This window comes from Stegodyphus dumicola, chromosome 11, assembly GCF_044657685.1.
Source record: "Stegodyphus dumicola isolate Sdum_Otavi_A_Nest chromosome 11, ASM4465768v1".
In the NCBI taxonomy this organism is placed as follows: domain Eukaryota; kingdom Metazoa; phylum Arthropoda; class Arachnida; order Araneae; family Eresidae; genus Stegodyphus; species Stegodyphus dumicola.
This window is the reverse complement of record NC_140778.1, coordinates 54,535,304-54,545,807: the sequence shown is the minus strand read 5'-3', so window position 1 is coordinate 54,545,807 and position 10,504 is coordinate 54,535,304. Positions and strand designations below refer to the sequence as shown.

The 10,504-nt window shown below is 40.0% G+C and overlaps 1 pseudogene; it reads left to right on the top strand.

The window, feature by feature from the left end:
- The first annotated feature begins 10,141 nt into the window (after nt 1–10,141).
- Nucleotides 10,142–10,283, top strand: LOC146994000 (5.8S ribosomal RNA; annotated as a pseudogene).
- The last annotated feature ends 221 nt before the right edge of the window (nt 10,284–10,504 follow it).

Here is a 10,504-nt window from a genome sequence, read left to right as displayed (position 1 = left end):
AAAATACTATAATCCAAATGATTTTGAAATCCTTAAAAGTTTCTTGCAGGACTCAAGTCTAAACGAAATAGAAGGGCCAGAGACTGCAACAACTATTCCACCACCCAAGAAACGGAGAACTGAAGAGAGACCTAGCACTTCTACAACCCGGACGTCGGTATCAAAAAGAAAAAAGGATTTTCAAACTTCGGCGTTTAAGAAAAACAAAAATACAGATGAACCGGGTAAAGAAACAGTGGTAAAGACGAAAAGACCACCTACAAAAAATGGCAGGAGAAATTACACATCAAGGAGAACGCGCACACGGCCACAGAGTCAGGTGCCAGCAAGGCCGCCGTTCCGGAAACTGAAACACCAACAGGAGGCACAGAAGTACGAGGAACAGAAGAAATTCAAGGACTCCAGACCGGAGGACGTCAAGACCAGCCGTCCCAGGCAGAAACGCAAAGGCCAACAACCAGACGATTACTCCGTCAAGAGGCCAGCATGTAGAGGACGCAAAAGAAAGATCAACGGGGACGACACGCGGAGATCAACAAGGAGAAGATTGACATCCATGACACCTCTAACTTGGGATCAATTTTGTCAAAAACGGATGACGGAGTTTCAAGCATCGAAAACTCAAAGATAAGTTAAAACCTTCTATAATTTTTTTTTCTCTTTTGTTCCGAAATGTTATGCATAAGTACGAAGTTCTATGTTTTGACTAAAGTCAATATGTCTCGGTTGAGACTTAGTTTTGTTTTACTTTATTTAGCTAAGGCAAAAGTATTATTTTCTTTAAGTGTAAAAGCTAAAAACAAGCATTTTCTGTTGGTCGAAAGACTAATTCTGTTATGTTAAAACCAAAATTTGGCCGAAGATAAAAATAACTTCGTATTCTTCTATTAATAAGAATTTTAGTTTCAGTGCCAGCTTGGCGAAGAATGAGTAAAGTAAAAATTTATTTTCTCTTATTCATTTTATGGTAAATTGTAAAAAGCATATGTATTAAACTTTTGTAAATGTATGTAAATACTTGCATGTTATGTAAAAGTAGAATTTAGTCTAGAAGCATAAAATTGTAGATGCTAAAAGTGAATGCTTAAAAGCAATGAAGTCAAAGTTTAAGTATTAAACTGTAAAGTCATGCTTTAGAGCGAAAGCCTGCATGTTTAAAGATGAATGAGGGGGAAGTTACTTTTCGAACTCTTTCCCAAACCCGCTTACTAGGCGTAGAGGATGTTATTGAGGACACATATGCAATCCAGGAATCCCTCTGGCTCTGCCTTCTTACATTTCGTGCATTTGCTTTGGCTCTTTTAAAGGCTATGAGGTTTCGCAGAAAAAATACCCCATGCTTTTTTCTGTTTTTTCAGTGCTTCATGACAGTCGCGATTCCACCACGGTTTCGAATATTTTAGTATTTTTCCTGATGTTCTAGGAATCGAAAGCATAGTTGCCTGAATAATAGTATTAGTAACAGCTTCAACAGCGTCACCGATATGCACATCTTCTACCATTTCCTCTGTCAGCTCTGCAACGGAAGAGAAGAGTTTCCAGTCTGCCCTGTCCAGGATAAACCGAGGGACTCTCGACACGGGTTTGCTCCTCTTCGTGCAAGAGACACAAATATGGGATAATGATCGCTGTTGTACAGGTCATTTCCGACACTAAAAGTGCAAAGTGGCAACAGAGATGGTGAACAGATGGCAAGGTCGAGAGCATGGAATGTCCTTGAAGGCTCATGGAAGTAAGTATCCTGCCCATTATTTAGGAGACAAAGGCTATGATCTTCGATCATCTGCTCAATTTGTCTTCCTCGGCAATTCGTATCTTTACTACCCCAGAGCGGACTGTGGCCGTTAAAATCTCCTATTATGATAAAAGGTTCAGGCAGCCGCTCTATTAGATTATTTAAATCTTGCTGATAAATGTGCTCATTTGGAGGTAAATACAAAGAAACAAATGAAACAACAATATCAAAATTTATTTGAGTAGCAATATCAAGCAAATTTCGGTGGAAACCGCGAAGGTTCCATGACACGAGTGTGGCCATTATGAATGGTTTTTGTTTTTCCTGTGCTGTTCTTTTGTTTTTCGTGGAAGTAGATGCGTGGGAACTTCCAGACCCTCTTCCACTTCCATAAAGTCTGAATCCGCAGATTCAGAAATCATGTCATCAAGAGAGCTATTGCTGCGACTTCTATTTTTATTTGATATTTTTTGTGTGGCAGTTTTCGGCTTACTTTGAATAACTGTTTCTCTTTTTTGTACTATACGGGTTGCATTTTCTTTTTTCTTGTTGGATGTAGACGGTTGGGTTTTATTTGGTAGGGTCTGTGTGCCTATTGATCTTTGGGTGGCAACTGTACGAGATGATTTAACAGCACTGGCGTATGATGAATTTGTTCGAAGCTGTGTGCTCTGGACTAGTCTTCTGGCTTCGGCGTAAGAGATGTTCCTAGTAACTTTTGTAGTATGGATTTCTTTTTCCGATTTCCATTTTAGGCACAAGCGAGAAAATGCTGGGTGGTCACGCTTGCAATTTATACACAAAGGCGCAGCGGTACAATTATCAGAATCGTGGCCAATCTGTGAACGTCGGGCGCATGTGAGGCTGCCACGAAAAGACGTCTTAGAATGGCCGAAACGCTGGCATTAGAAACATCGCATAGGGTTTGGAATATAAGGTCTTACAGGAATATTTAGATATCCGGCCTTAATATTCTTAGGCAGATCAGGCGTGTTGAAGGTAAGGATCACGTGTTTCGTGTCTATCAACTTACCTTCTTTACGCATCTTGATCCGCCTTACACCGCAGACATTTTGTTCGGTTAGCTCAGAAGCGATCTCTTCTTCAGAAACATACAGCAGATCGAATTCTGAGATTACACCACGACAATAGTTCAGTGACTTATGTGGTGTTACAGTGACATTCGCTTGCCCAAGTTTAGTTATCTGAAGTAAAGAAGCAGACTGGGTGGCTGAGTTTGTATCAATAAGCAAGTCTCCGGAGCGGAGACGCTTTATATTTCTCGGCTCACCAATACTAGACTGGATGTATTTATTTATTACGAAAGGAGACATCTTATGCATTTCGGAAGAAGGAATAGAGATGACTAGGAAACGGGGATTATTGTTATGATTTTTTTTATTTGCATCTGTCCGTAATTTTTTTGCAGAATTTTCAGAGCTAGGTTGAGTGACAGGTTGAGTGACTGGTTTAGTAGTAGACGTTTCGGAACTAGGTTGAATGATTGGTTTATTAGTAGATGTTTCAGAACTAGGTTGAGTGACTGGTTTAGTAGTAGACGTTTCAGAACTAGGTTGAGAGACTGGAGTGACTTGAGTAACTGGAGTGACCTCGAAATCTTTAATTAAATATATGTGTGAAGAAGCCATATTGAAGAGAAGAAAGATTCGGGTCCGACGGCCCCGCCCACCACGGAGCCCAACAAGGGAACACAGATTCCTGTGTTAGGGCTAGCCGGACCTATACGCAAACTGAAGCCCCACAGTCGGCTTTCCCGAAAGCAGGTACTCCCGAGAGCTTGACCCCAAGCCACTGACACAGGGACTAGTGACCAGCCGATTGACACCCGTGAGGACGACTAAGGCAAAGAATCTCTAAGGAGAAGAAGTAAAGGTTCCCCGGGGCAAATGTGGGTCCGTCAGACCGAAGAGACACATTATGTATATCCCTGAAGCTTACTTTAAAGGGGCAAACCATTCCAAAGCCATCCACCCTCCGTACCTCACTGCGCATGTGGGAAATAACATCAGGAGGCAACAAAGCAACATCAAAGAATGTAGCATGCCGTCGGCCATGTTAGCAATCGTTTACCACGTTGTACAAAAACGTTCTTTGTTGTAGTCAGAGGTACTTTGTTTTAGCTATGTGAAATTCTTTTAAAGACTTTTTAAATGTAATGCTGTAAGTGAAATGGCTATTTTGGCTATTGGGTGAAAACTATGCTCGTGGTTTTCACAATGGTCATTCCAAGTAATTGTTAAAACGTTTTGATGGTAATTTGTTTTTAAAGTTGTTGTCGGATAATTATAATGTATTTCAGTGTTTTCAATTTATTTAAGGGTGCCTTTAATTCTCTTTAAATATTTTTTCTGTTTCAGTTAGTTATTGCAAATTTTGCTTTTAAAACTTCACTGTAAAATTTTAACTATGGATCCATAAAAATTTATTACGTTTTGTATGGTATGTGTTTTCCCCCCTTTTTAAGTTTACAGAAGAAAAGAATTAAGAAATTTATTTCATTTAAATTTTGTCTTCGCACGGCTTGCTGTTTAAAATGAAAGTAAAAATTGCACAGGATTTCTATAATTCGCCCCAAAATTCCAACAGCGGCGCAGAGGCGAAACAGGTTTACATTGCGTCTATGAAAGCTTTCATTCTTCTCCTTAGAGATTCTTTGACTAAGGTGCCTCCCGTTTAGCTGAAGCAGAGGCCAAAGCAGTGTGTTGGGGACAGTACCTCGCCCCTCAACTACCAGGACCCTCCTTTCCAGCGACACGGGTCTCCACGCACGGCAAACACGTGGGCAGTTTTCTCGCCACTCGAGAACTAGAGACAAGGGCTGTTCCAGTTTCTTGTGACGAGCCCCAAACTCCGTAGAGAGAAACCACGAGGGAGAAGTGAAGGGAAAAAGTACCAGCCAAGAGTAGAGGAGACGGAAAAGAGGATAGATCACTGGCGCTCCAGGATCGTGACACCCGTCTCACCAAGAAGATGATCCCCTGAAGGGCTAGGGTACCTCGGGATTGCCACACCCGTACTAACAAAAGTGAGCCCCCTGAGGGAAGTTGATCGACACGAAACACGTGATCCTGACCTTCAACACGCCTGATCTGCCTAAGAATATTAAGGCCGGATACTTAAATTGTCCTGTAAGACCTTATATTCCAAACCTATGCGATGCTTCCAATGCCAGCGTTTCGGACATTCTAAGACGTCTTGTCGTGGCAGCCAGACATGCGCCCGATGCTCACAGATTGGCCACGATTCTGAAAATTGTACCGCTGCGCCTCTTTATATAAATTGCAAGGATGAGCACCCAGCATTTTCACGCCTGCGCCCAAGATGGAAATTTGAAAAAGAAGTGCAGACTGCAAAGGTTACGAGGAACATCTCATACGCGGAAGCCAGAAGATTAGTCCAAAGCACACAGCTACGACCAAATACATCTTACGCCAATGCTCTTAAAAGATCTCGTACAGTTGCCACCCAAACCTCAGTTGGTATGCAGACTCCACCAAAGAAAAATCAACAGGCTACAAACAACAGAAAGAAAGAAAACCGTATCCATACAGTACAAAAATAGAAACTGTAATTCAAGCCAAACCTAAAATTAAGACTCAGAAAATAATAAATAAATGTAGAAGCACCAGCAACAGCTCTTTTGATGACATGATATCTGAATCTGCGGATTCAGACAGTATGGAAGTAGAAGAGGGTCTAGAAGTTCCCAGGCATCTACTTCCACGAAAAACAAAAGAACAGAACAGAAAGAACAAAAACCATTTATAATGCCCACTCTCGTATCATGGAACTGTCGCGGTTTCCACCGAAATTTGCTCGACATCAAAGCTATAATCAATGTTCATCATCCTGTATGCTTCTCAATACAGGAAACAAATCTAAAACCGGAACGACAAGCAAAACTTCGGAGGTTTTCTTTCGTCAGGAAGGATAACCTTGCAGATGAGCGTGCCAGTGGAGGTACAGGTCTCCTCACCTCACTGGACTACCTACCCATCAAGTTCCTTTCCTTTGACGACACCACTCCAAGTTGTCGCTACTCAAACAAATCTTGATATTGTTGTTAGAGTCGTTTCCCTGTATCTTCCTCCAAATGAGCATATTGATCAGCAAGATTTAAACGGCCTTATAGAGCTGCTGCCTGAGCTTTTCATCATAATAGGTGATTTTAACGGCCATAGTCCACTCTGGGGTAGTAAAGATACAAATTGCCGAGGAAGACAAATTGAGCAGATGATCGAAGATCATAGCCTTTGTCTCCTAAATAATGGGCAGGATACGTACTTCCATGAGCCTTCAAGGACATTCCACGCTCTCGACCTTGCCATCTGTTCACCATCCCTATTGCCACTTTCCACTTTTAGTGTCGGAAATGACCTGTAGAACAGCGATCATTATCCAATTTTTGTATCTCTTGCACGAAGAGGAGCAAACCCCATGTCGAGACTCCCTCGGTTTATACTGGACAGGGCAGATTGGGAACTCTTCTCTTCCTCCGCAGAGCTGACAGAGGAAATGGTAGAAGATGTGCATATCGATGACGCTGTGGAAGCTGCTACTAATACTATTATTCAGGCAGCTATGCTTTCGATTCCTAGAACAGCAGGAAAAATACTAAAATATTCGAAACCATGGTGGAATCGCGACTGTCATGAAGCACAGACAAAACAGAAAAAAGCATGGGGTATTTTTGGTAGATATCCTACTCTGCGAAACCTCATAGCATTTAAAAGAGCCAAAGCAAATGCACGAAAAGTAAGAAGGCAGAGCCATAGAAATTCTTGGATTTCCTATGTGTCGTCAATAACATCCTCTACGCCTAGTAAGCGGGTTTGGGAAAGAGTTCGAAAAGCATGTGGAATATATAAGGACCACTCACTTTCCTTTTTGGAAAAAGATGGCCGAGTGATTAGCTCTATAGAAGAATTTGCGAATACTATTGGTGAGACATTTGCTGCCGTTTCTTCTAGCCGAAATTACTCACCTGCATTTCTTTCTATCAAGCAACGCTCTGAGAAAAATCCCATCGCTTTCAACTCTTCCAAATTTGAGCCATATAAGAGAGATTTTACCAGAGGCGTAGCCCCGTTTTTCAGCGCCCGGGGACAACTGAAGATTTTGCGCCCCTCTCTGGGTGCCACGAATAGAAAACACTTCCTTCTAAAAATTCGTATCATCAATTTGGCGCCCCCTGGATGCTGCGCCAGGGGACAGATGTCCCCCTTTACCCCACCCTTGCTACGCCACTGGATTTTACTATGCTAGAGTTAAAGAGAGCTTTGTTACAGACACATAGGTGAACAGGATCCAGGAATGGCTAAAAAGACGAGGATTTACGTTTTCAAAACAGAAGACTGTGTGCGTGCATTTTTGTAAAAAGCGAGGTCTCCATCCTGAGCCTCAATTATACCTCAATGGGTCTGTAATTCCAGTTGCACCTGAAGTAAAATTTTTAGGGGTGATGTTCGACCGAAAATTGACTTTCCTTCCTCATGTCGTAAACTTGAGAAAAAAGTGTACTAAAGTTTTAAATATCTTAAAAGTCCTGGCGAACCCCTCCTGGGGTGCAGAGCGTTGCTCCATGCTTCGCATTTACAGAGCTCTAATTCGCTCTAAACTGGACTACGGCTCAGTTGTTTACGGATCTGCCCGGTCTTCAGTGTTGTTAAAACTAGATCCTGTTCATTATCAGGCTATGCGGATTTGTTCTGGAGCCTTCAGGACATCTCCTGTGCAGAGCCTTTATGTTGACTGTCACGAGCCATCACTCCGTTTGAGGCGTGAGGAGTTGTCTCTTTTACAGTATTTTAATATATTGTCTCAACCTGACCATCCTTACGAACTGTGTTTATTTGATGATAGCTGTGACCATTTATTTGAAGCACGTCCATCCTGTGTGCCTTATTTTCCTATAAGGGTTCGTCTGCTCATTGAAGAATTCTCCTTATCTGATATGTCCCCACAAGCAGTATAGCATTTTGAGATCCCACCTTGGGAAAATGCACAAATCCAGCTTATTGACATTTTCCACAGTTACGGAAAAACAACCACCAATGACATCATATACAGACAAATTTTTGCTGAGCACAGGCATAATTACAGCAGTTGACTTCCCGTATATACGGAAGTCAACTTGTCACGCTGGGATATCCTGTATAATTAGTGACCACTTGGAGGGCAGACGTTTACACGACGCCTCCTCGGTCTTAACCACTGAACTGACTGCTATCTATTATGCGCTTTTGTACATCTCAACGCTTTACTATAAAAATTTCATTATATATACAGTCTCTTACAGTGCACTAAAAGCTTTAGAATCCTTTTCAAGCCCCGACAATCCTGTGATAGTGGATGTACTGAAGCTAAATATTAAATTAAGAAGTCGTGGATATGAAATTCTGTACTGCTGGGTCCCTGGACATACAGGAATAAAAGGCTACGAGCTGGGAGACATCACAGCAAATTCTGCTGTCGAAACGTCTGGCCGCCTCATCCCTTTTAGAGATATCTGTTGTGTCATCAAAGTGAAGATCAGATATAAATGGCAACAACTTTGGGACATTCAGATACATAACAACTTGAGAAGGGTGAAGGCTAAAATAGAGCATTGGCATACTACTTGCAATCGTAAGGAACAAGTTCTTTTAACTCGCCCTAGAATTGGTCACACTAGAGTAACACATAACTACCTTTTGAAAGCTGAAAACGAGCCTGTTTATGCAAACTGTGATGTTTGTCTCTCAATCTATCACATTTTAATTGAATGTCCATATTTTAATAGTCTTCGTGAGAAGTATTTTAATAGCTGCGACCTGCCTCTCTACCGTTTAATCGGAAGAAAGGCCAATACCAATTTGTTTGACTACCTGAAAGAAACAGGTTTCTATTATTTAATTTGATTTTTGTCTTGAGATTTTATGTTAGAATTTTAATGAATCAGATATTTTAAGATTTTATATCTATATTGCATATTTCATTATGTGAATCATAATCAACATTTTCATCCCACCATTTCGCTATCTTTTTACTTGCCTTGATTTTAAAAGTGTGCTGTTGCTTTAGATTTTTTTCTTTTATACTTTATATGCTGAAATACGAATCCTGCGTTTGGCGCATATGGCCTATAGAGCTTTGCGCCATAAATCTACCACTACCACTACCTACATGGTAAATGCGTATGCCCTTATCTTGAGATCTAACTAGAAAAGACATATATTATCACAGAGATGTACATAATATTTTAACTAAAGTAACATTAACTATTACCGTTCCCAAAAAATTCATGTATATTTCAGAAAAACAGTAATTGACAAAATCATAAATATATACACAGTGTGAGAGCATTTCAGCAAAAATAAATTATACAGTTTATTTTTCTTAAATATTAGTTAAATATAAAATGCGGGTTGTCTGCACCTGAAAAGTTGAGATTCCTCAACATTTTTTACAAATCCTTAAAAATGTTTATGTAATTAATTTCATCATTTAGCAAAAGACATCGATTTAGTGCAAGCTGTCTTAATAGGTTTTATTTTAATTTTAGTTTCAGAGTAGTTTCTCTCCTGCTCTCTAGTCAGAAAATTATACATAACTAGAGCTGCAGGCGTCGAACTTGCTCACTAAAGCAATATTTATTCAGTCTGTCCATTAAATTTTTAAAGCAAGGTAAACAAGCATTATAGTATAGATAGAAGTATAGTAATAGAAGTAATGTCTTCATGGATGAATTTATGAGAAAAATTGACTCGTAAGATTGTTACACAGTAAGAAAATCATAAACACATCTATGGCCCAACTCTTTGCTAGACTTTGAACTACCACTAATAAGCAATTTTATATTCATCATTAAGCATGCTTTGTACTAGCACTAATAAGCAATTTTATCTTCACTGCCATGAAGATTAAAATTTATTTGCAACGTATCCATTTTATTATGACAACATGCTAATTTTAGAACTCTGAAATATTCTTACTCAGAAAAAATGCAATATCACTTCGCACACAGTATACATACACTTTTTAATTCATGAGAGAAATTTAAAAAAAATTAATATCTTATACATGTTAATTCGTTGAAGTAAATGGCCTTGGAAATAATATAATGGAATAAATGCAGACATACAGCTTCATTACGTGTATTTCTTTTCAGCCATAAGTGTCGGTTGCTTCTATTGATAGTTATAATTTTGTACCAGTTTATGAATGTAATGAAAGATGTTATAGAGCTGTGAAAAAGGCAAAAAGAGGAAAATTTTGTCTTGAAATTCTTGTTTTAAAGCAAAGGATACAGCACAAACGATGCATCATGTATATTAATTTTATCTTACTAACAAAAATACTTTATTAAATGGAAATTTAAATATTTGTATATACCTCTGATATGACAACTCTGAGCAGTCGATCACTTGGCTCATGGGTCAATGAAGAATGCAGCTAGCTGCGAGACTTGGTGTGAATTGCGCACTGACTTTTCGAACGTGCATCGAGGTCTCAGGTGATACCCAGGACATCGCCTATCTGAGGGTCGGATAAGATTTGCCGAGGAGATTGCTCCTACTTGGTCCTATCGGACGTAAAAACCCATCGACCTAAGATCTCATATCCCCATGGCCATGAAGCGCAACACTTAAGAGGTCGCTCAAGAGACGATGCTAGAAAAAGGTTCGTAAAGAGGACCCTAACCTTGGAAATGAAACAGAAATACCTCTGATATATACATTTATAGTATTTAGAGATGCATTCACAATT